Source organism: Ovis aries, chromosome 2 (genome assembly GCF_016772045.2).
Source record: "Ovis aries strain OAR_USU_Benz2616 breed Rambouillet chromosome 2, ARS-UI_Ramb_v3.0, whole genome shotgun sequence".
NCBI lineage: Eukaryota > Metazoa > Chordata > Mammalia > Artiodactyla > Bovidae > Ovis > Ovis aries.
Genome location: NC_056055.1, coordinates 22,376,956 through 22,397,390, shown reverse-complemented (window position 1 = coordinate 22,397,390; position 20,435 = coordinate 22,376,956).

Genomic DNA, 20,435 nt, shown 5'->3' with positions numbered 1-20,435 from the left:
TTAATCTCATCGCATCAGGTGGCCAAAGTCTTGGAGTTTCAGCTTCAGCATCAGTCCTTCCAATGAATATCCAGGGTTAATTTCCTTTAGGATTGATTGACTGGTTTGATCTCTTTGCAGTCCAAGGGACTCTCAAGAGTCTTCACCCACACCACAATTTGAAAGCATCAGTTCTTTGGCACTTAACCTTCTTTATGGTCCATCTGTCACATCCATACATGACCACTGGAAAAACCATAGCTTTGACTATCTGGACTTCTGTCAGCAAAGTGATGTTTCTACTTTTAATGTGCTGTCTAGGTGTGTCGTGTGTAGAGTCATCTCTTGTGTTGTTGGAAGAGAGTGTTTGCTATGACCAGTGTATACTCTTGGCAAAACTGTTAGCTTTTCAGTTCAGTCACTCAGTCATGTCTGACTCTTTGTGACCCTATCACTGCAGCACACCAGGCTTTCCTGTCCATCACCATCACTCGAAGCTTGCTCAAACTCATGCCTATCAAGTCAGTGATGCCATCCAACCATCTCATCCTCTGTCATCCCCTTCTTCTCCTGCCTTCAGTCTTTCCCAGCATCAGGGTCTTTTCCAATGAGTCAGATCTTTGCATCAGGTGGCCAATACTTTGGCCTGTTAGCTTTTGCCCTGCTTCATTTTGTACTCCAGGGCCAAACTTGCCTGTTACTCCTGGTATCTCTTGACTTCCTACTTTTGTATTTTAGTCCCCAATAATGAAAAGGGCACTTTTTTTTTTTTTTTTTTCCGGTGTTAGTTCTAGATGGTCTGTAGATCTTCATAGAACCGTTCAACTTCAGTTTCTTCAGCATTAGTGATTGGGGCATAGACTTGGATTACTGTGATATTGAATGGTTTGCCTTGTAAACGAAGAGAGATTATCATGTTGTTTTTGAGACTGCACCCAAGTACTGCACTTTGGAGTCTTTTGTTGAGTAGGAGGGCTACTCCATTTCTCCTAAGGGATTCTTGCCCACAGTAGCAGATACAATGGTCATTTTAATTAAATTTGTTTGTCCCAGTCCATTTTAGTTCACTGATTCCTAAAATGTTGATGTTCACTCTTACCATCTCCTGTTTGACCACTTGTAATTTACTCTGAATCATGGACCTCACCTTCTGGGTTCCTACACAATATTGTTCTTTACAGCATTGAACTTTACTTTCAGCACCAGATCATCCACAACTGGGTTTTATTTCTGCTTTGGCTCAGCCTCTTCATTCTTTCTTGAGCTATTTCTCCATTATTCTGCAGTGGCACACTGAACACCTACCAACCTGGGGGTGAGGTTCGTCTTTCAGTGTCCTATCTTTTTGCCTTTTCATACTGTTCATGGGATTCTCAAGGCAAGAATTCTGAAGTGGTTTGCTTTTCCCTTCTCCAAAGGAGTAAGGATCTTTTAATTTCATGGCTACAGTCACCAAACACAGTAATTTTGGAGCCAAGATAGTTATTGTTTCGTTGCTAAGTTGTGTCTAACTCTTTGTGACCCCATGGACTGTAGCCTTCCAGGCCCTTCTGTCCATGGGATTTTCCAGGCGAGAATACTGGAGTGGATTGCCATTTCCTATTCCAGGGGATCTTCCTGACCCAGGGATTGAACCTGGGTCTCCTACATTAGCAGGCAGATTCTCTACTGCTGAGCCACCAAGAAAGCCCTGCTAAGATGGCAGTCATTTATCAATGTTATATTGGCATCTTTCTTTGTCATGAGAATTTATTGTTGCAGGAGGTCATTAAGAGAGTGTGACTCCGAAGCTAAATCTGGGCAATTGGAAGCTTCTTACCTCTTTCCTTGTCCTTGGAATGTACATCCTCTCTATCATTCCCATGCATTCATGCATGCTACGTCATTTCAGTTATGTCTGCCTCTTTGCAACCCTGTGGACTGAGGCCTGGCAGGCTCCTTTGTCCATAGGATTCTCCAGGCAAGAATACTGGAGTGAGTTGCTGTGTCCTCCTCCTTCCTGACCCAAGGATTGAACCTGGGTCTCTTATGTCTCTTGCATTGGCAGGCAGGTTCTTTATCATAGCCAGAGCTGTTTCTAGGAGGTAGTCTTGAGAGAATAAGATATCCTGGAGACCATCCACTAAGGCTGCTATACAAACTTTTAAGATTCTCCATACCTGGTGGGCAGGTATGGAGATTACTGTCCTGCAGCTGCCCAAGATAAACCTTGTAAGTTCCCTTGCTTGTTAAAACTGCCAGCTGCCAATCTGGAATGGTCTGCCTCTTTCTTCAGGCTCTCCTTGTGCTTCATGTATGGAGGCCAGTTTATGAGCCAGCATTATAAAAATGGTAGTAGTCCACTGTAGGTTTTCTCTTATGTATTTAAGGAGTCTTGTACTCCCAAACAAGCTGTGCCCTTTAAATTTTTTTTTTTTTAGCTTTTTTAAACAGACCTATAATGAACATCCTTATACATATGTCATTATATCCTTTTCCAATTTATTAGGCTAAATTCCCACAAGTTAGGGAATGAAGCCAAAGGATAGGATACATATTGCCAAAAATGCCTACGCATGCTCTTAGACAATGACAGTTACTCAGTTTAATCATAACTGTATCAGAAGAAAAATTGATAGCTCATAATTGTAATATTTGTGGCCTTCATTAATGAAGATGTTGCTTGCTTTACATATTTATTAAATTTTCATTCTTTTATGTGATGTCAGATCCTATGCTCATTTAAAAAATGGAGTCATCATTCTTTTATATTGCAGACAGTTTCTATGTGTTATTTTATACTACCTTTCTTATATTTTTTGCCAATTTTTCATTAGCATTAAATCAGTATTTTTCTTTGTGATTTCTGACTTTGATATCATGATAGAAATAGCTTTGCTATAAATCAAAAAACTTCAGAATGTTTCATACATTTAATGGTTTTGTCATTGTAGCTTTATATTTAAGTTTTATTAAATCTGGAGTTTAAAAAATTTAATATGTACGATTTGCTTATTTATTTTTGATTAGTGTCTGGCCAGTTTTCCTAGTATCATTTATTAACACATCATTTCTCCTCACTAATTTGAAGTGACATTTTGTCATTTAATATATTCTCAACGAGGTTTTATAGTAAATGTTTTTAAGTATAACCACATACTTTGTAATATATTTTATCAACATTTCTTCTCAGACTTTCTTCTACCTGAGATTGTCTCCTTTCCAGTGAAGTGCATCTTTTAGAGTTTTAAAAAAACTGTTAGTCTTTGAAGATAATCTGCATATTTTGTTATATGTAGAACTTTGTTTTAGATAGTTCCACTGGTTTTATATTGCTCATGTGCAGGTCCTCTGTCCATTTTTCATTAGAGTATTTGTTGTTTTTCCTATTGAGTTCTATGAGTTCCTTATATATTTTATTTTTTAATGTTCTTTTCTTTTTTTTAAAATTTATTTTATTTTAGTTTTAGTTTTTAATTTTTTTAATTTTAAAATATTTAATTCTTACATGCGTTCCCAAACATGAACCCCCTCCTACCTCCCTCCCCATAACATCTCTCTGGGTCATCCCCATGCACCAGCCCCAAGCATGCTGTATCCTGCGTCAGACATAGACTGGCAATTCAATTCTTACATGATAGTATACATGTTAGAATGGCATTTAATTGGAGGCTAGTTACTTTATAATATTGTATTGTTTCTGCCACACATCAGCATGAATCCACCACAGGTGTACACGTGTTCCCCATCGTGAACCTCCCTCCCACCTCCCTCCTTATACCATCCCTCCGGGTCATCCCAGAGCACCAGCCCCAAGCATCCTGTATTGAACCTGGACTGGAGATTCATTTCTTATATGATATTATACATGTTTCAGTGCCATTCCCCCAAATCATTACATTTTTCTTTATTTATTTTTAACACCAAAAGCATTTTTATTGGGATATAGCTGATTCGGTAGTTTCAGGTGAACAGCAGAGGGACTCAGCCATGCATATACATGAATTGAATCTATAGTTGGCTTTGGATAGAATGGACATTTAAAAACATTAGTTCTTCCAATTTATGAGCATGAGATATTTCCATTTTTGGGGTGCTTTCTTCAGTTTCTTTCGCCTCTGTCTCTTCAGTGTAGCAATCTTTCATCTCCCTGTTAAATTTATTCCTAAGTAATGTATTGTTTTGATGCTATTAGAAATTGAATTTTTTCCATTATTTTTTCAGATAATTCATGCTAGTATAAACACCACAACTGGTTTTTGCATGTTGATATTGTATTCTGGGACTCTACCAAATTCATCTATTAGTTCTAATAGTTTTTTGGTGGACTCTAGGGTTCTGACAACAGAGATTATTTTACTTCTTCCTTTCTTATTTGGATGCCTTTCATTTATTTTTCTTTCTTGGTTACTCTGGCTAGAACACCCAATATTATGTTGAATAGCATTGGTGAGAGTAGGCACCCTGGTCTTATTTCTGACCTTAGAGGAAAAATTTTCAACCTTTCACTGTTTAGTATGATACTACCTGTGGACTTGTCATATATCATGTGTATTACGTTGAAATACATCCTTCTGTACCCGATTTGTTGAGAGTTTTTACCTTGAAAGGATGTTGAATTGCATTAAATGCTCTTTCTATATCTATTGAAGTGATCATTTGATTTTATCTTTCATTCTATTAATGTGATGTAGCACATTTATTGATTTGTGTGTACTGAATTCTTGTATCCCAGGGGTGAGTGCCACTGGATCATATTGTATAATCTTTTTAATGTGCTGTTGAATTCAGTTTGCTGTATTTTGTTGGGAATTTTAGTATTTATCAGGGTATTGGTCTATGGTTTTCTTTTCTTATAGTGTCCTTATGTGTCCTTGCATTCAGGGTAGTAAAATGAATTTGAGTGTATTCCCCACTTTATGTTTCTGAAAGAGTTTGAGAAGAATATTAACATCTACTCTTCTTGGAATATTTGGTGATATTCTTCAGTGAAATGTTCTAATCCTAGGTCCTGTTATTGTTGTTGGCAGGCTTTCGGTTACTGATTCATCCCCTTACTCATCTTTGATCTGTTCAGATTTTCTATTTACTTATGATTGAGTCTTTGTATGATTGAGTAGGTTGTATGTTTCTAGGAAGTTTTCTATTTCTTCTAGGTTGTCCAGTTTATTGGCATATAATTGTCCATAGTAGTATCTTTGATTTGGGGGGATTTTTCTACTGTGCAGTCTGAGCACTGGTTGCTGTAAACCCTGTCCTCTTTTCTGTGTCTGTCTGATCCCCAGTGGTTGGGTCGAGTAGATTCCCCCAGTGATTCCTGTTTTGTAAGACCTGAGTGGTCCTCCTGAAGAGTATCCTGCAAAATTGGGGAAGCCACATGTCCACCTTGGGATCTCTTAGCAACTGGAGAAAATGTAGGCCCTCCCAGTGCAATGCTGTGCCAGCCTGAGGGAGGAGCAATGTGCTTAAAGTGAAACCTCTCCTCTTTGCCTCCTAAAATGGTCTTTCTTGGTCTCTGTGGTCCAGGTTTCAGCCTTACCCCCAGTTTCTTGGGCCTCCCTCATAGCTCCGTTGGTGAATCATCTGCCTGCAATGCAGGAGACCCAGGTTTGATACCTGGGTTGGGAAGATCCCCTGGAAAAGCAAATGGCAACCCACTCCAGTATTCTTGCCTGGAGAATCCCATGGACAGAGGAGCCTGACAGGCTACAGTCCATGGGGTCGCAAGAAACTATCTATAGATAGAGGCCAGCTGGTCTTCTTGTGTCAGTGACTGAGGTCAAGAACAACCTGTGTCACCATCTTGATGTCATTAACCTGGTTTTCATTATTTTCATTTCTTTCTCTCTGAATTTCGCTTTAGATCATTTAAAAACATCTATTTTGTTCTCCATTAATTCTCTTTTTAGCTGTGTCTTGCTTCCCTTTTTTTTCTACCCCTTTTACCAAAGTCAAACTTTGGTACTAGATAAAACTTAATTGAAGTTTTGATTTCATTTATTTTAATATCTATTTCTAGAATTCTACTTAGTTCCAATTCTGTATGCTTAATTACTCTTTCTGGGATCTTGTTTCTTGTATTTTCAAGCCTCTCTTTTATTTGTTTAAATTATATTCAATATGGTTGTTTTATTTTTGGTGCTGGAGAATACCATTTGCAGATCTGTTATATGTTTCTCACTCATATTGCCTTATTTTCCTTGTGTGTTTAGTAACTTTTCTTTCTGCTGTAGTCTTTTCATTTCCTTTGGAATTTTGTATCTGGGAAATAGATGAGCTCTGGATTGAAACTGAGTTCCTTTAGGCAGGATTAGCATTGGTTTCTGCCAATTGCTTAGTGGAACTACCAAATTGGGACTCTTGAGTTAAATTATCTTCTTGAGGATTTTGTCCCCAAAGGTGGTGTGAATTTGGACTATATATAAACTCATGTGAAAGTTAGTTTGTTATTAATTATCAGGGAATATTTTATCCCCTCTACCTAGTACTAGAGTTAAAGCAGGCAGGATTTTCTACCCTTTTGTGCAGTGGGGCTCATTTTGCTGAGACTGAGGTATGCCAGCTCTATGTGTAGTTTTTTATTTGTTTCAGTTCAGTTGCTCAGTTGTGTCCAACTCTTTGTGGCCCCAGGGACTGCAGGACGCCAGGCCTCCCTGTTCATCACCAACTCCTAGAGCTTGCCTAAACTCATGTCCATCGAGTTGGTGATGCCATCCAGCCATCTCGTCCTCTGTCTTCCCCTTCTGCTCCTGCCTGCAATCTTTTGCTGCATCAGGGTCTTTTCTAATGAGTCAGTACTTCACATCAGGTGGCTAAAGTTTTGGAGCTTCAGTTTCAGCATCATTCCTTCCAATGAATATTCAGGACTGATTTCCTTTGGGATTGGCTGGTTTGACCTCCTTATAGTCCAAGGTACTCTCAAGAGTCCTCTCCAACACCACAGTTCAGAAGCACCACAGTTCACAAAGTTTATTTGTTTACTCACTTTTAATAAGTTGTAAAACAGTGGAAACAGTGTCACACTTCATTTTTTGGGCTCCAAAATCACTGCAGATGGTGATTGCAGCCATGAAATTAAAAGATGCTTACTCCTTGAAAGGAAAGTTATGACCAACTGAGATAGCATATTCAAAAGCAGAGATATTACTTTGCCAACAAAGGTCCGTCTAGTCAAGGCTATGATTTTTCCAGTAGTCATGTATGGATGTGAGAGTTGAACTGTGAAGAAAGCTGAGCACCGAAGAATTGATGCTTTTGAACTGTGGTGTTGGAGAAGACTCTTGAGAGTCCTTTGGACTGCAAGGAGATCCAACCAGTCCATCCTGAAGGAGATCAGTCCTGGGTGTTCATTGGAAGGACTGATGCTGAAGCTGAAACTCCAGTACTTTGGCCACCTCATGCAAAGAGTTGGCTCATTGGAAAATACCCTGATGCTGGGAGGGATTGTGGGCAGGAGGAGAAGGGGACGATAGAGGATGAGATGGCTGGATGGCATCACCGACTCAATGGACCTGAGTTTGAGTGAACTCCGGGAGATGGTGATGGACAGGGAGGCCTGGCGTGCTGCGATTCATGGGGTCGCAAAGAGTCAGACATGACTGAGCGACTGAACTGAACTGAACTGAATAGTAAATGATTGCTGTGACAATAGGTTTTCCATGTATTCCATTCCATAATGGAATAAGATCTTGTATCACAGCGTGAACAGTAGACCCTAAGAATGATCTCTCAGTTGAGATTCATGTGGCCATCAAAGCAGACACTTATGGTCCCTACAGTTCAGCAGAAACCTTAGGATAGAAGAAGCTAGGTGTACTTATCTGCCTAACCTGTTTTCATTGCATTTTGGGGCTTTGTATCTTACTTGCACAATTTTACACTGAATTGCATTTAAAAAATATTTCATAATTTTATCCAGCATGTTACTGTTTCAGCCCCAAGAGGGCTGTTCATTCTCATTCACCATAGTGCCATATATGGAAATTCTAGTAATCTTTATTTACTCTTTAATCTTTTTCCTCTGCATTTTTGGCATTCAATTTGATATAAGAAATTTCAGTGTAACTATAAAGTGAGATTTTTTTTCTGGTGTTTAAATGTTGAATGGGAATATTTGAAACTTGTGGAAATAATCTTTGTTTATGAACCATGATAATATTTTTAAAAAATAGATGCATTTCCTGCCCTCTGGGTAAACTTTATACAACATTGACTTTTAAATATTCATTTATTTTCATTTTGACTTTCCATTTCTTTCTTTTTCAGTATTAACACATGATTTTTAACAAATGGAGAGCCATCCATTCTCCACGAGATCAATCCTTGATGAACTTTTGTTTCCCCTGCCACACAATCATACTTTACTGTAAGTGATATTTATTATTTAGCCAGGAGCATTAAAATCATCAGTTCCCTTCAAAAGACCTCATTTAATCAACTGCATTAGTAACCTACTTAATGCAATCATAGGGCTAATTGGGTGAAAAAGAGAAAATCCATACATTATGCTGGTTAAACTATTAAAATCTGCAGGGTTTGATGGGAAAACACAATTGTAAAATCTTTGTTATATACTTTTTCAGTTTTTCTTCTCAGTAGGAGAGAATCTGTATTATAGCATTATTAGTATGTAAAGTACTTAACGGTACCTATAAGTGTACAAAATTGTGTTTATAGTACTTTTATTCTTTCTTTTTTCATGGCATGTGTGTGTGTTAGTTGCTCAGTCATATCTGACTCTTTGTGATCTCATGGACTGTAGCCCTCCAGGCTTCTCTATTTATGTGATTCTCCAGGCAAAAATACTGGAGTAGGTTGCCAGTTCCTTCTCTAGGGAATCTTCCTGATCCAGGATTCAGTGTGGGTCTCCCACACTGCAGGCAGATTCTTTACCACCTGAGCCACAGCATACTTTTGGATAAAGAAATATCTGCATTTAAAAATGTCTTCAAGATAGTATAAGATAGGAGATTAGAAAGACAATAAGCTGATGAGGTTTTTTTCTCAGGAAAGATTTTTCAGGTCACACTGAAAGATATATTTGATCCTTTTCACCAAACTTTCAGGTTATTTTAAGATTAGGTTAGCTAATTTTTCATAGGAGTACATCTTTCTTAGGTGGTCAAAATCATTATTATATCACTAAACACATTATTATAAAGTGAGGAGCATTTAATAGCTTGGCTATTTTACTGGTATGATACAATGAATTAGTTTAGCACAGACTTCCAGGTAGATATGCTGGGCCAGCAGAGGGTTTTCTCTACCTGCCAATGATTTTCAGCCAGAGGTCTTCAACATTAGCCTGAGAAGATATTTAAAATGCCACCCTTGCCTTGGAGAGCCTGCTGCTGCTGCTGCTGCTGCTGCTAAGTTGCCTCAGTCGTGTCCGACTCTGTGCAACCCCATAGACGGCTGCCCAACAGGCTCCCCCGTCCCTGGGATTCCCCAGGCAAGAACACTGGAGTGTGTTGCCATTTCCTTCTCCAATGCATGAAAATGAAAAGTGAAAGTGAAGTTGCCCAGTCGTGTCCGACTCTTAGCGACCCCATGAACTGTAGCCTACCAGGCTCCTCCACCCATGGGATTTTCCAGTCAAGAGTACTGGAGTGAGTTGCCATTGCCTTCTTTGCTTGGAGAGCCTACTGAAGTATTTATTTGCAGAGTGGTTCCTGTGGCTCAGCTGGTAAAGAATCCACCTGCAATGTGGGAGACCTGGGTTTGCTCCCTGGGTTGGGAAGATCCCCTGGAGAAGGGAAAGGCTACCCACTCAAGTATTCTAGCCTGGAGAATTCCATGGACTGTATAGTCCATGGGGTCACGAAGAGTCGGACATGACTGAGCGACTTTCACTCACTTTCACTTCTGCAGGTAATCTAGTCCATACATGGGGCCCCAGCTGGGTTAGGTGATCGCCTTTGCTTTGTAGCTTCCTACAGGAAGCACGGCTCACATATTCCTTATTCCTCCATGTCTTTCCCCCTAGACTGCAAGGTCCTGTGCTCTGCAGGGTATCATAATAGGTATACAGTAAGTGCCTATTAAGTAGCTAAATATATGCATGATTGGACTTTGGGGGGAATGGGTTTCCTGTAGTCATTCTTTTGACTCACTCTTGCCGTTGTCTCAGAATAATCCCTAAAGAAAACTAAATCTAGAGAAATCCTTTATCATTTTTGACATGGATTTTCTGGCCAGAAGATGGTTTCAGATTCAGATTTGTGCCTATTGGAAAAGCTGGCATTTGACTCTGTGATAATACTCTGATTTGGCTTTCTCAACATGTAAAACTAAAACCACATGCCAATTCTTCAATTAACTTGGCGAAAAAGGAGCTGTGGTGTCATATTATTAAGGCCCTTTACAGTTAGGTTTTGTAAGTTTGTTTTATGTATGAATCTTAGTTCTTGCTTTGACTTGTTTTTTTAAACTGGTACTTTGATTCTGTATTTATTTGTCATGCATGGAACACTGACTATTCCATGTGATACATGAAGAAGTAAGAATTAGACTCCTCTTATTCATATTTTAGAACTAATGGACAAGGAGGTGGTTGAAATTAAAACCAAGGTAAATAAGCTGTCTAGAAATGTAGGTGAGTGTTTGTCATTAACCTGTTATAATTAAAGCACTAAGGAACCAGTACTCTTTCCCCACCTATGAACACCTTTCCCCAAAGGCAGGGCTAGGAATTTCCTAGGTGTTTATGTTTCTTTGTTCTCCTCTTCAACAAATATTTACTGTGTTTGGGGCTTGGAATCAGTACTCCTGCAGCTGTTTTCTCACTTCTGGGGAGGCACAGACATTGTGAGCACAGAGTCTGGCATAGGGTGGAAACTCCATAAATATTAGTTTTTGTGATTGTTATTATTCAAGTGGTCCCACATTGTACACAGCCCAGCAATGTCAGCTACATTCTGATTCCACCCTGGAGAACTGGACAGAGGGTAACCAGATTTCAAGAAGAAAATGTGGAGACTACATTGTATTTATTTCAAATTATTTCGAAGAGCAGCTACCCACATTCGCTGGGTCAGTGCAACAACTTCAGGGGAAGTCTGGTAAAACTGGAGGCTCCTTGGGGGCCAGTCCACAGCAGGAAGTGTAGTGAGATCTTTGTGGGCAGTATCATCTAGCCCTCCTCGTGTCTGCTCAGCTGCCCAGGGCCCCTCGTCCATTCATTGCAGGCAGCAGCAGGGCTCTGGCTCGGTCTTTCCCTGCTCCATGCTGCTGACTCCTTTTAGTCGCCCACACTTCATCCAGGTAGTCTAAATATGCTTTAGTGTATTTGATTTGTTATTACTTATTTCTCTTTTAGAAGGCACTCTTACTTCTTTTGGGAGACCTTTTCTATCTTGACTGCAAATGGGAATTCCAAGACCTAATTCAGATTTGTAATGCTGATGCCTTAATTTACAAGCCTCCCACTTTAATAGGAGCTTTTGGATTCTCTATGAGGCTACCATTTTAATGTTAATATTTTAATTCTGAGAGTCTGCCTTGAAAAATCATACCAATGTGTTAAAACTGAAAGTGATAGTTTAGGCATGCTATTCTTGGCTTATGGATTGATGTCACAGGAAAGGAGTGAGACAGATTCTAGTCACTACTTTTTTATGTATATAGTACCTTCTATGTAGCAAGGAGATCCAACCAATTCATTCTAAAGGAGATCAGTCCTGGGTGTTCTTTGGAGGGAATGATGCTAAAGCTGAAACTCCAATACTTTGGCCACCTCATGCGAAGAGTTGACTCATTGGAAAAGACCCTGATGCTGAGAGGGATTGAGGGCAGGAGGAGAAAGGGACTACAGAGGATGAGATGGCTCGATGGCATCACCGACTCGATGGACAAGAGTTTGGGTGAACTCCAGGAGTTGGTGATGGACAGGGAGGCCTGGCGTGCTGCAATTCATGGGATCACAAAGAGTTGGACACGACTGAGTGACTGAACTGAACTGAACTGATGTAGTGTTCCTCTACACGAGACTTTTCATTGTGAACTTAAGAATAATGTCATGTTCTGCTTTTTTCTATTTGAAATAAAAAAATAAAAACAATATAGCAGTAGGGAAGGAATTTTATTAATCTAATAACAACATATTTATTTAGAAGGCTCAAATTAAGGAAAACTCTATAGGGTATATACCAACCATTTTCTGTCAAAAAACAGAGTGAATTAAAATTATGATCATAGTTTTGGCACATTATCAGATATGTTACCTGTAGGGATTCCCATGTGCAGTGGTGATATTGTCCAATAAAGTATGTCCTCTTTAATATGTTTTACATTAAGTAAAAACTTGCTTAAAAGAGAACATGCATGTAATCTCAGAATATTTCTGTACAGTTTTAGATTTATCAAAATTTCATATTATTCCAGCTGTCTTTATTTTCAGTATTAGATTGCTTGGTTCAATTTAATTCAAAAATTGATTGCACATTTACTGTGTGTCAGTTATATCTTTCTCCTGCTTCTAAGCGCCAATAAAACATGCTGTGTGATCCACTTATATGGTGATTGATGTATTTTGGTTTTCTGAATTTAAGACTTATCTCCTTGATGACATTTTAAGGTCTTTAAGTTTTGGGAATTTTATATTATAGTGTCTAATGTTTATATACACAGTAGGCAGTCAATAAATATTAGCTAATTGGATTAAATGAGTTAGTCTATAAAACAGCACTTATAACAAATCCTAGAACATGATAAGCAATGTTTTGTGACTGGTTAGTAAAATGTGAAATTATTAACTAAACAAAAATTATTCCTAAGGTTGGTATATATGGGGACATGTAATTAGGGTCTGACATGGTGTTGGGCACAGAATGGACAATAAACATTTGGTAAATTATTCAGCTGAAGATTCCTATAAGTCTATATAGTGGTAATTTCACTGAGAAATTAGATCTGTTAGGAGCCAACCAGACAGATGCAATCACCTGCTAGATATATTTGGGCCCAGAAAAAAGTATAGTGGGTACTAATCAGAAGGTGATAGGATAAAGGATAATTTATCCATGGCTGAGCACATGTTGATAAGAGTAGGGGATATTGGAATGAATGAGAGATGAGGACTGAATTTCCCTCTTGGTAGGACAGGTGGATGGATGGGTGTAGAGTCGAACCTACTAATGTTTGATCTTAGATTCTATCCAGAAATGACTCTTAGTTGGCGTTGGAGAGGTCAGTCAGTTTAGTTGCTCAGTCATGTCTGATTCTTTGCGACCCCATGAACTACAGCACGCCAGGCCTCCCTGTCTATCGCCAACTCCCAGAATTTACTCAAACTCATGTCCATTGAGTTGGTGATGCCATCCAACCATCTCATCCTCTGTTGTCCCCTTCTCCTCCTGCCTTCAATCTTTCCCAGCATCAGGGTCTTTTCCAGTGAGTCGGTTCTTCACATCAGGTGGCCAAAGTAGTGGAGTTTCAGCTTCAGCATCAGTCCTTCCCATGAATATTCAGGACTGGTTTCCTTTAGGAGGACTGGTTGGATCTCCTTGCAGACCAAGGAACTCTCAAGAGTCTTCTCCAACACTGCAGTTCAAAAGCATCAAGTCTTCAGTGCTCAGCTTTCTTTAGAGAAACAAACTCAATCACATCCATACATGACTATTGGGAAGGTGAGGGTAAAGATTCTAATGCAGAGCAGAGCAGGACCAGATGCCTGAGAACACCCCATAATATGGTCTCAGTTGTAATGACAGAGTCAAATCTGGCTGGAGTAATTCTAGTTGGTGTCTGCTGGGGAAGTTGGTCCCTTTTACTCACACCATTATCTTCTTTTGGAAGAGCTCAGTTATTACTGTTTATCATAAGTTAATGTGTCCTGAAGCCTGAAGGCGTCAATTGATAGACACCTCAAATTGAATCAAAATTTCATATTCAGAGCAGTTGGTCATCACCAAAAACCAGAATCTGATACAAATTTTAATGTCTAAAAAAATTCTTCTCCATTTCCTTGGTGTCAGTAGATGTGGGTATATCAAAAGCTGATGAAATTCTCTGTCTCTCACACACACACATGCATGCAAATCCAGCAAATTTAATTTTTTTTTAGCTTCTTTTTTGTTGGAGCTTCAGCTGTAGCATGTTTTTCTTTGAAATTGAATGCATTGCTTTTTGTTTTTTGGATTTTTTAACCTAAACTAAAATTAAAACTTCCTTTTATATTTTTAACTGGTTATGTGCCTCAGTTTGTGAGAAGACATTTGCATTAATATCCTGTATTATCAAGTCTTTGTACTTCTACCCTGGCTTCCAGCAATAAATACAGTCTTCACTAGGTTCTTTGAAAACTCAGATGCTCAGTCCCATATTAAAAATCTGTCCTATTGTAGAGAGAACAAGATGGCAGAAGAGTAGATGGATGAGGAGTACATCTCTCTCCATGGATACATCAGGAATACACCTTCAGATACAGAAGTGCATGAAGAACACCAGCTGAGAGTGGACAGGAGTACCTGACCAGAGGAAAAGAATATATAGAACCACACAAAATTTGGTAGGATTAAGGGACTAGGGGGAAAAACAGGGGTGTTAGTAGGACTGGACCTGCCCTTGGTGGGTGGGGGAACTGAAGCAGGGGTCTGATCCCCACACTGGGGCAACTGGCTGAGTCAGAGGAGAAACATTTAATGCTAAGAGTGAAACAGCTGATGTGTGGCAGCCTACATGGAATGAGAATCAGACAGTAATTGCCGCAGCCATACATACCCCAAACAGGGACACAGGTCTCCTGGAAGGTTTAGCAGATGGGAGCTGGAGTTCAGGGATTGTGGAGCAATCCCCGGGTGAGAGCTGCTGTTGACTGTGGAGAGATGGATCTAGGGGAGATGAGGGAGGAGACTGTGATGGGAAATGCCTGTGGAGGAAAGCCAGGCAGTCATGGAAGCAAGGCGATACTGCTGAGTCAGGTGTATGGGGTGGAGCCATCACCATAGCCTGTCTCTCCCCACACACCAGCATCAGAACTTGTACGTTTTCTTTTCTGGAAGTTCTTAATGACCTTTTATATATTCCATAGATATGGAGTCTGCCTAGTTGATCATGTGGATTTAATCCGCAGTTTGTATAGCTGATGGGAAGGTTTTGGGTCTTCTTCCTTCACCACACTGCCCCTGGGTTTCAATTGTGGTTTTATTTCCACCTCTGCATTTGGGTAGTCCACTGGCACAAGTTCTGATCGCTGTGGACATTGGAGGCAAGAACAATGTCCACAATGTTTGGGTGAACTCTGGGACTTGGTGATGGACAGGGAGGCCTTGCATGCTGCAATTCATGGGGTCTCAAAGAGTCAGACATGACTGAACAACTGAACTGATGGTAGTTCTACTTTTAAGGAAACTCCATACTGTTTTCCATAATGCTTGAGCCAATTTGTACCACCAATAATACACAAGGTTTTTCTCCATATCCTCACCAACACTTGTTATTTCTTATCTTTTTGTAATAGCTATTCTGACATGTGTGAGGTGTTATCTCATTGTGATTTTCAGTTGCATTCAGTTGCACGACTGAGTGACTGAACTGAACTGAACTGAAACCAGCTTTACAGCAAATGTTACAGGGACTAATATAGTCAAGAAAATCAAGAAAAAAAATCTATAAAATCAACCCCAAACAATTAAGAAAATGGCAATAGGAACACATATATATCAATAATTACTTAAAATGTAAATGGATTAAATGCACCAACCAAAAGACACAGACTGGCTGAATGGATGCAAAGACAAGACCCATAAATACGCTGTCTACAATAAACCCACTTCAGACGTCAAGACACATATAGACTGAAAGTGAGAGGATGGAAAAATATATTCCATGCAAATGGAAAGCAAAAGAAAGCTGGAGTAGCAATCCTCAATTCAGACAAAATAGACCTTAAAATAAAAAAGATTACAAGAGATAAGGAAGGATACTACATAATGATCAAGGGATCAATCCAAGAGGAAGACATAATAATTGTAAATATCTATGCACTCAACATAGAAGCACCTCAATACTTAAGACAAACACTAAACAGACATAAAAGGAGAAATGGACAGTAACACAATAATAGTAGGAGACTTTAACACCCCTCTCACACCAATGGACAGATCATCAAAACAGAAAATTAATAAGAAAACACAAGTCTTACATGATGCATTAGATGAGATGGATCTCATTGATAGCTTCAGGACATTCCATCCAAAAGCACAAGGATATACCTTCTCAAGTGCACATGGAACGAACATTCTCCAGGATAGACCATATCTTGTGTCACAAATCGAACCTCAGTAAATTTAAGAAAGTTGAAATTACATCAAGCATCTTCTCCAACCATGCCGCTATGAGACTAGGTATCAATTACAAGGAAAAAACTGTAAGAAACACAAACACATGGAGATTAAGCAACACGTTTCTAAATAACCAAGAAGTTACTGAAGAAATCAAAAGGGAAATAAAAAAATTTCTAGAAACAAATGGCAATGAAAACATGACAACGCAAAACCTATGGGATGCAGCAAAAGTAGTTCTAAGAGGGAAGTTTATAACAATACAATCCTATCTCAAGAAACAAGAAAAACACAGAACAGACAACCTAACTTTACACCTAAAACAACTGGAAAAAGAAGAGCCACAAAACTCCAAGATTAGTAGAAGAAAAGAAATCATAAAGATCTAAGCAGAAATAAACGATAAAGAAATGAAAGCAACAATAGTAAAAATTAATAAAGTGAAAAGCTGGTTCTTTGAGAAGATAAACATAATTGACAAGACTTAGCCAGACTCACCAGGAAAAAAAGAGAGAAGAATCAAGTCAACAAAATTGGAAATGAAAAAGAGGTTACAACAGACAATGCAGAAATACAAAGGATTATAAGAGAGTATTATGAACAACTACATGGCAATAAAATGGATAACCTGGAAGAAATGGACAGAGTCTTAAAAAAGTTGAATCTTCCAAGACTGAACGAGGAGGAAATAGAAAGCATGAACAACCCAATCATAAGCACTGAAATTGAAGCTGTGATCAAAAATCTCCCAAAATACAAAAGCCCAGGACCAGATGGGTTCATAGGAGAATTCTATCAAACATTTCGAGAAGAGCTAATGCCTATTCTTCTAAAACACTTTCAAAAAGTTGCAGAGCAAGGAACATTTCCAAACTTATAACAAGGCCACCATCACCCCGATACCAAAAGCAAAGACCACACATAAAAAGAAAACTACAGGCCAATATCACTGATGAACATAGATGCAAAAATCCTGAAGCAAACTTTAGCAAACAGAATTCAGCAACACATCAAACAGCTCATACACCATGATCAAGTTGGGTTTATTCCAGGAATGCAGGGATTCTTCAATATATACAAATCAATCAATGTGATACACCCACCATATTAACAAATTGAAAGAAAAAACCCATATGATAATCTTAATAGATGCAGAAAAAGCCTTTGACAAATTTCAGCACCCATTTATGATTAAAACTCTTTAAAAAATGGGAATAGAAGGAACCTATCTCAACATAGTAAAGGCCATATATGATAAGTCCACAGCAAATGTTATTCTCAATGGTGAAAAACTGAAAGCATTCCCCATAAGATCAGGGACAAGACAAGGGTGTCCACATCCACCACTATTATTCAACATAGTTCTGGAAGTCCTAGCTGTAGCAATCAGAGAAGAAAAAAATTAAAAGGAATCCAGATCAGAAAAGAAGAAGAAAAGCTGTTACTGTTTGCAGATGACATGATCTTGTACATAGAAAACCCTAAAAACAGTATCAGAAAATTACCAGAGCTAACCAGTGAATTTAGCAAAGTTGCAGGATACAAAATCAATACACAGAAATCCCTTGCATTTGTATACACTAACAATGAAAAATCAGAAAGAGAAATTAAGTAATCAATCCTATCACCATTGCAACAAAAACAACTAGTACTAGGAATAAACTTACCTAAGGAGACAAAAGAACTGTACACATAAAATTAAAAGACACTAATGAAAGAAATCAAAGATGACATAAACAGATGGAGAGATACTCCGTGTTGCTGGGTGGGAAGAATAAATAGTGTGAACATGACTACACTACTAAATACAATCTACAGATTCATGCGATCCCTATCAAATTACCAATGGCATTTTTCACAAAACTAGAAGAAAAAATTTCACAATTCACATGGAAACACAAAAGACCCTGAATAGCCAAAGCATTTCTCATTCTTCTTGAGGAAGAAGAATGGAGCTGGAGGACTCCAATCAATCTTCCTGACTTTAGATTATACTACAAAGATACAGTCATCAAGACAGTATGGTACTGGCACAAAAATAGAAATATAGACCAATGGAACAAGATAGAAAGCCCAGAAATAAACCCATGCACCTATGGGTACCTTATTTTTGACAAAAGAGTCAAGAATATACAATGGGGAAAGACAGCCTCTACAGTAAATGGCACCAGGAAAACTGGACAGCTACATGTAAAAGAGTGAAATGAGAACACTTCTTAACACCACACACAGAGATAAACTGAAAATTCATTAAAGACTTAAATGTAAGACAAGAAAATATAAAATTCTCAGAGGAAAACAGGCAGAACACTCGATGACATAAATCAAAGCAAGATCCTCTATGACCCAACTACCAGAATAATGGAAATAAAATCAAAAGTAAACAAGTGGGACCTGATTAAACTTAAAAGCTTTTGCACAGTCAAGGAACTATAAGCAAGATGAAAAGACAACCCTCAGAATGGGAGAAAATAATAGCAAATGAAACAACTGACAAAGGATTAATTTCCACAATGTACAAGCAGCTCATACAATGCCAGAAAAACAAAAAACCCAATCAAAAAGTGGGTAAAAGACCTAAACCAGCTTTTCTTTAAAGAATACATACAGATGGCTAACAAACCCATGAAAAGATGCTCAACGTTGCTCATTATTAGAGAAACGCAAATCAAAACCACAATGAGACATCACCTCACACCAGGCAGAATGTCTGTCATCAAAATGTTGACAAACAGTAAATGCTGGAGAGGGTGTGCAGAAAAGGGAATGCTCTTTCACTGTTGGTGGGAATGTGAATTGATACAGCCACTATGGAAGTTGGTATGGAGATTCCTTAAAATACTAGGGATAAAACCACCATATGACTCAATAATCCCACTCCTAGGCATATACCCTGAGGAAACTGAAATTGAAAAAGAGACATGTATCCCATTGTTCACTGCAGCACTATTTACAATAGGTAGAACATGGAAGCAACCTAGATGTCCATAGACAGATATATGGATAAAGAAGTTGTGGTACATATACACAATGGAATATTACTCAGCTATAAAAAGGAATACATTTGAGTCAGTTCTGATGAGGTGGATGAACCTAGAGCCTATTATACAGAGTGAAGTGAGTCAGAAAGTGAAAGATAAATATCATATTCTAACATGTATACACGGAATCTAGAAAAATGGTCCTGAAGAATTTATTTACAGGGCATCAGTGGAGAAACAGACGTAGAGACTAGACTTATGGACATGGAGAGAAGGAAGGAGAGGGTGAGATACATGGGAACTTATATTATCATATGTAAATAGATAGCCAACAGGAATTTTATGTATGGCTCAGGAAACTCAAACAGCGGCTCTGTACCTAGAGGAATGGGATGGGGAGGGGGATGGGAGGGACGTTCAAAAGGGAGGGGATATATATATATATATATATATATATATATATATATATATATATACCTATGGCTCATTCATGTTGAGGTTTGACAGAAAACAAGAAAATTCTGTAAAGCAATTATCCGTCAATAAAAACATTAATTGAAAGAAATCTGTCTTATTGTCAAGCCATCTTGCTTTGGAGTTTGGTCTCTCTGTTGCTCTGTACATAGGCCTTTGCATGCTCTGCTTTATGTCACCATAGTTTCCTGACTGTCAGGTTTTTAGTTTTTAAACTTTGCATGAATTTGGACAGAAGCCTTTCTTGGAGTGTGTTGCCATGAGAAGGCTTAGGCCAGACCACAGCACTGACAGAACTACTGATGACTCAAAGATAGTGGAAGGGAAGTTTTTAACATGGAGTGTGATTCAAACTACTTCTAGATGTGGATTTTTTTTTTTTTTGCATTTTAAACAGTTGGCTTTTTATTTATTTTTTTTTAATTTTTACTTTATTTTGCTTTACAATAGTGCATTGGTTTTGCCATACATTGACATGAATCCGCCACAGGTGTACATGAAATCCCAATCCTGAACCCCCCTCCCACTGCCCACCCCATATCATCTCTCTGGATCTTCCCCATGCACCAGCCCCAAGCATCCTGTATCCTGCATCGAACATAGACTGGAGATTCGTTTCTTACATGATGGTATACATGTTTCAATGCCATTCTCCCAAATCATCCCACCCTCTCCCTCTCCCACAGAGTCCAAAAGTCTGCTCTACACATCTGTGTCTCTTTTGCTGTCTCGCATACAGGGT